The sequence below is a fragment of the Triticum dicoccoides genome, chromosome 3B (genome assembly GCF_002162155.2).
Source record: "Triticum dicoccoides isolate Atlit2015 ecotype Zavitan chromosome 3B, WEW_v2.0, whole genome shotgun sequence".
In the NCBI taxonomy this organism is placed as follows: domain Eukaryota; kingdom Viridiplantae; phylum Streptophyta; class Magnoliopsida; order Poales; family Poaceae; genus Triticum; species Triticum dicoccoides.
The window spans coordinates 253320704-253327537 of record NC_041385.1 but is presented as its reverse complement, the minus strand read 5'-3'; the positions used below and the strand labels follow the sequence as shown (position 1 = coordinate 253327537).

Below are 6834 nucleotides of genomic sequence, written 5' to 3'. Positions count from 1 at the left end.
CATAAACATCTTGAAGGGTGGGCATGTGTCAAAGTGTGTGTTGGTCATGCAGGCGTGTTGCTTCGTGCAGCGCGTTATACATCGGGGCATCACATGGCGCCTCTGGCGCGGAGAACCTCCTCCTCGCCTTCGACTCATTAAATTTTCATAAACATCTTGAAGGGTGGGCATGTGTCGAAGTGTGTGTTGGTCGTGCAAGCGTGTTGGTTCGTGCAGCACGTTGTACGTTGTGGCGCCACACGGCGCCTCCGGCGCGGGGAACCTCTAGCTCGTCTTCGGCTCGTTAATTTTTCATAAACATCTTGAAGGGTGGGCATGTGTCGATGTATGTGTTGGTCGTGCATGCGTGTTGGTTCGTGCGACGCGTTGTACGTCGTGGCGTCACACGGCGCCTTCGGCGCAGGGAACCTCCTGCTCGTCTTCGGCTCGTTAAATTTTCATAAACATCTTGACGGGTGGGCATGTGTCGAAGTGTGTGTTTGGTTGTGTAGCGTGTTGGTTTGTGGTGAGCGTTTTTTTTCTCGCGTTTGGTTGTTTGTTGAAGTTAATGATATTCTATAAGAAGTTCAGAACTCAGGAGAATTTTTTTTACAGATTGCAAAAGCCAAGGTGCTTTGTCCGGCACGAATTTGAAACATGTCCAGTCACGTGTGCGTAGCAGCTAGACATGGTTGAGGCACTAGAGCTATGTGCGCATGCACATGTGTGTATTCTTCGGAGGCATGGGGCCTTGTCTCCCGTGGAGGCACGAATTTGAAGCATGTCCAGTCACGTGTGCGTACCAGCTAGCGACGGTTGAGGCACTAGAGATATGTGCGTGCATGCACATGTGTGTATTATTCGGAGGCATGGGGCCTTATCTCCTGTGGAGGTACGGATTTGAAGCATGTCCAGTCACGTGTGCGTACCAGCTAGCGACGGTTGAGGTACTAGAGATATGTGCGTGCATGCACATGTGTGTATTCTCGGGAGGCACGGATTTGAAGCATGTCCAATCACGTGTGCATAGCAGCTAGACATGGTTGAGGCACTAGAGGTACTAGGTGATACCCCGCGCGTTGCTGCGGAAATTTTGTATTGAAGACTCGATGCAATGATCAATATGAAAAATGATGGAAGGAATTTATCTATTGGAACCATGTATGGACTGATGCATATTGTTTAATTATTTGAGGTAGAGCTTTTGACATGGCATACTCTTAATTTTACATTAATATTTAGAGAAGCCTAATTATGGAGACCAATTGGAAGCACAATCGACATAATCAACTCAAAAAACTTTGCAAGGAATTTGACTAAATTTTTTGGCATGACCTTTCCTTAATTTTCTAGCATTTGAACATGTCACAGGAAGATAGTATATATTGACAACAAAACGTCACAGGAAGATAGTATATATTTGAAACAATTGTAAGGAAAAGTATTGACACTAGTTGGAAGCAAAACTGACATAATCAGCTTAATAAAAGTGCATACAAATCCAAAGATTTCATAATCCAGACTTATTACATAAAATTAGTCGATATCTGATGACATGCTTAGGCTGATCATGAAGTAGTTGTAATGTTAGTTTTGGAGGTAATTTTCAATGGAAGTTGGTGCAATCCATAGGTGCTTTTCGTGCGTCTTGAAGATTTCCTGGTCCTTGCATGGTATTTGACGGTGCCCTACATGTTAATAGAACAACATTATTGGTAATGTATTGTTGTAGCAAAGGGCGACAAAACTTTGTATAATTTTGTTTGGATATGAGAACTGATAGTACCTATGTGTTTTTATTACCATTATCCTCTTGTCCTTCACATTTGTTCATTTTCACATTGTTATCTGCAATGTTGTTTGATTGATGATAGAAAGTTAGATTGTGAATCTCATTTTTCTATGTGATATGAGAAGAAGCACGTACTCTTGCTTATGCTTTTTGACAACCTGGAGATGCACTTGTGTATCCTGAAGATGTTCCTGTTGTTGACTGGCATGTAAACAGGAAATATTGTTATCAATGCGTACTCTGTTTGTTGACTGGCATGTAATGTACTTTTCAAAGAACTTCAATGATAAACAGGAAATATTGTTATCAATTAGTACCCCTCTTTGTTGGTGGCTCCATCTTCTGTAAATTGGATGCTTCTTTTCGCTGAAGAGTACCTGCAACCAAAAATCGCCATTTGAATTCCATATTGAATGTAAGCTGAATGTTCTTTAGTAGAACTTCAAAAAGTATTACCTATTTATGTTTTTGTCGGTGTCCATAGTTGCAGATTGGCAAGGGGAAGGCATAGTATTGCCCAAGTGGACTTGTGTTTTGGCTCCCTGGACTGCGAATAGGAAAACCTTGGTAAACATTGGGTAGACAGAGGATGTAACTTCTATTTTGTGATTGATGGCAAACCTCTGGATGCTCTTTGATGATGATGGATTGTTCTCTAGTTCTTTGCTTGGAGTTGACTAGAAGTATTTAATGGTTCAAGTTAAATATTTTAGGTAATACAATTGTAATTAGGATGGAGTTAGTTTCTAAATTGATGAAAATTTTCTAACATTTGTAGAGGGCAGCATTTGTGCATTGTCAACTGGGAAGCTTTTCTTTATGAAATAACTTATGGGGAATCTGTATACCAAATCAATCTTCATTCATATATAGAACAATCTGGTTTTCCCAATGGCATTATCTAGGGCGGTCACATGTTCCGCGATATCAACTTTCATGTTTTGAGAAGCTTGGATGGCATCTCGCTCAACCAGTTCTTCAGCAATTTTAGAGAAAGCAATGGCATCTAAATCTCCCGAGTCATCTGTAAGTGTAATTGGTAGCTTGTACCTAGAGAATTTGATAGTTGTTTATATGGAACAGAATATGTAAATGAAGGCAAATGTTATATAAAAACAGAGATCGTAAAATGGCTTTGGAGATGAATTTGTGCAAAGGCATGTTGGAGTATCTGAGTTGTTGTTGTATCCTCTGTCACAACGTTTGCATCCTTTGTAGTACCATTTAGTTGAAGGTACAATAGAATTAACTTTTGTAATGGTGCTGTAGGTGGCTCCTTCCTAAGAGTTTGCAAAAAGGGTGCATTGAAAATCTGCTGTAGAAGTTCACTGATATACAAATAATAGGGTAGATAAGATGATGTTGACCTGAAAATTTGAGGTGGGCATATCTGATATTTGTTGAAGTGTGTACATTTTCCCTGCTGCTTGAATAGGAGATAAATGCATAACCTGAGGTAGTTGTTGTCGCAGAGCCGGAGATTACCATTTATAGCTTCAAAAAGAATCAGTGAGAAAAATATCAGCATGTTAGATTTTGGAAAAAGAAGGTAGTAGTTGCAAATAGAAAGGAGAATCACTGACCTGGTTTGGTAGTTTTTAACTTCAGATGTATCCAAGTCAATGTAAACTTTTGTTGCAGAGGTTGAGGATGCATGCAAGGTACCTATATGTATATATGGTTATATGTCGTATTAGTTTTGGCTCTTATAGTCATTTTAAGAGAGAATATTTGAGCAGTTACCTAGAAAGCTCCAAGTTGTGAGACCCACAAAAATGCCAACTACAATGCCTTCTTGTGATTTTTTCTAGTACAACTTCTTCATCAAATGTTTCACCATGGTGGCCCCAAAGACGTATTTCTTGTGTCTGTTTACTGCATATGTGGAACAAACATTTGTTGACACAAAGTGTATAGGGATGGAAAAGTTTTAACACACTGTAGTAGTAGAAGAAACATACTCTAGGTTTTGAATTTTGATTTTCCTGAGTTTATTTGTAGATGTCTAACTTGCATAATCAAATGGCCCAACGTGGCTAATGACTCCTATTATATCTGGAGAGAGAAACCACATACAAAATTAATTTATGTTTTAATATTAGTACGAAAAAAAAGGAAATGCAAGTGTTACCTTGAAGTGGTTTTGCAAAAGTATCTTTTTCTGGTAGATTATCAAATGGACAAAAATTGAAGAAAAACTTTGGTATATTTGTTCCTCTGGTTTCAAGTCGGTGAACCTTAGTGATGTGCTTAAATTGCAACATATAGTTTTGGTGGTGATATATATGGTTTTTTTTATATCAACAGCTGCAATATCATTAAAGATGTAGACATGTCCTTCTGTGAGTAAGGGGCAGAATTGTCTTTGAAATTTTTGGGTACACTGATCTGCGCCATGTTGCCCTGCCATAATATTCGATGAGGATGTGAAAATCAGTAGTACATTTGTGCAATAATATTATTATTATGTTGGAAACAGAAATATTAATGATGGACTTATATCTTCATCTAAAAGGACACCATCAATGCTGATGAGAGGATCTGCAAACTTGGATTTCATGTTTATTGCATCCCATAGGCGTAAGAGTCGTCCAAATACCTTACAACTCTGTTGACCAAGAGTGATGGTTTTAAGGGATGTAGTGGATTCCATTGATGTAATATTCCTGAAAGGGAAGCAAGTAATTGCATAATAATGATGTATTAAATGGAGAGATAATTATGTAGGGTAAACACACTTGAATGTAGGAAATTCCTTTATTCAGTTTCATAGTCTATTAATTTGACTAAAAACTTCAGCATAGACTACATTATGGGTGCAATTCTCATAAGAAACTGGACTATTTTCTATTAGAACTCTCAACCCCTTTGGTGAAGTAACTCTGGAAAATGCTACATATAATTGACCATGAGAGAACACTGGAGATGGCAAATAGACTCCAACTCTATTTAAGGTTTGCCCTTGACTCTTGTTTATGGTCATTGCATACGAAAGGCGCACGGGAAACTGGCGCCGTCTCAATTTGAAGGGCCACCTTGAGTGAGTTGATGTTGTGACAATGCATGGGATATATACTTTTGAACCTGTAGCCTTCCCTGTTATGATTTCACCTTCAATCACACGATTTGTCAGTTGGGTGACAATCAGCCTAGTACCATTACAAAGTCCCCTTGATGGATCAAGATTGCACAAAAGCATAATTGGAACACCAATCTTCAAGTGCAACTTATGGACAGGAAGTCCGGGCATCGGAATTGTGTTTAGAAACTCTGTTGGGTATAAGGCTTCAAGAGTGGAATGATTAGCAGTGCTATCGTCAATTGAATCAGAACTATAGTAAGACATTTCAGACGTTTTTAGCTTGGCAATCATTCTGGTATTTATATCTGAAACCACCTCATTTGTAGGTGCTAAAATTGCACGTTGACACAAATATGATGAAATATTTGCTGGCTCAGAACCTAGGTCATAAACAAATGATATCAATCCATCAAGGTTCCTACAATCTGATGATAGAAGCAAAGACTCTGGAATCTCTATAAATGAGTTACTGGAATCATTTGGGACAGAAACAATAGGTTCTGTTCCATTGCCCACCCTAAGAAACCATTCAGCAAAATTACTTAGCTCCTCTCTGTCTGAGGTGGAGAGATTTCCTGACTTCAGCCTCATATTTTCAGTTAACTGGAGAAGCTTACATTGTCTCCATAAATAAGAATTAACAATGCATGACCTCAGAATTTGGGCTTTTGTTGCATTCTGTATTACTGGAAGTGTTTGTCGAAAATCTCCACCAAGCACAACAGTTATACCACCAAATTGCTTGTTTTCTGCATTTTGCCTTGTTTCTAATAATATATCTCTAAGTGTACGGTCCAATGCTTCAAAACAATATCTATGATTAACAGGGGCCTCATCCCATACAATAAGAGAAGTTTTTTGGATAAGTTCTGCTAAGTGTGTATTTTTCTTTATACTACACATGGAACTCTGAGAAATGACTAAAGGAATTTTAAAACGGGAATGGGGGCTTCGACCCCCTGGTAGCAGTAGGGAAGCAATTCTCGATGATGCAATTGCTAACGCAATTTTCCCTTTGCTTCTTACAGAACTAAGCAAAGTAGTCCATAAGAAAGTTTTTCCAGTTCCTCCATATACATAAACAAAAAATGTTTTACCTTCAGTATTCATCACAGAATTGTAAATAGCATCAAAAACATCTTTCTGGTTGTTGTTCAACACTGAAAGGTTGTCATTTAAAGTGGCAGTCATAGCAGGCACATCATAATTGAGCTCATCTAGTAGTAGCCTATTTTGTCCAGAAATATTAGCAGTGTCATCAGGTAGCGGCAAATTAAAATGGGATAAACAATATCCTGCATCTCTTAGCAATTTATCCAATTCATTCAAAAAATAAGATGAAATATATATATATATCAGCTAAGGGATTGCTAGCTTGACCACGGTTCTGACTCAATTGATGGGCTGCATCTTCAGACATTTTTGACGCGTGGTCATCAAATTTTTTTCTAGGATTTGTTACCTCACAAAAGAGCAGAACTGTGACAAATAGTTGGCGTAACTGGTAAGGCATGGCCCATTGAGCGACATCTTTTAAGGCACTGGACCATTCTTCATCATCACCAAGGAGACCTAAAGCCTCACATGCAGCACGAAATGTAGGATATTCATGGCCATTTATAGTTCTGATTTGAGCGAAGGAGGTTGGACCTTTGACAATGTTGAGCAACAAACGTAGATAGTGAAGGTCCCCTTGTGAAGGGTTGACATAAGCAATTCTGCCAATTCTTCTAGAACCACGACGATAATCCTAGTATTTGCCATTTGAGTTGGAATGCCATGTAAAATATTCAGGAAATTCTATGTAGGTATATTTTTTAGCCAGAGGGTGTTGCATATTAGCTTCTAACCATGTAGTCAACTTAGTCGTCATATTCCTTGGATTTTCAATCACTTCTTCAAGGTCATCATCTTCTGAGTAAATTACATTATTCTCAAATGGAAGATGAACTGGAAGTCTTTCTATGGAAGGGTCTGCATA

The 6834-nt window shown here is 38.6% G+C and overlaps 1 long non-coding RNA gene across 1 annotated transcript; it reads right to left on the bottom strand.

Annotated features, from left to right (window-relative positions):
* Nucleotides 1–1565: 1565 nt before the first annotated feature.
* Nucleotides 1566–2419, bottom strand: LOC119281221. Its single transcript, XR_005138306.1, has 5 exons — nt 2228–2419; nt 2089–2148; nt 1907–1972; nt 1766–1827; nt 1566–1667 (listed from the first exon to the last, which is right to left on the bottom strand). It is a non-coding gene; the product is annotated as an uncharacterized LOC119281221 (long non-coding RNA).
* Nucleotides 2420–6834: the final 4415 nt, after the last annotated feature.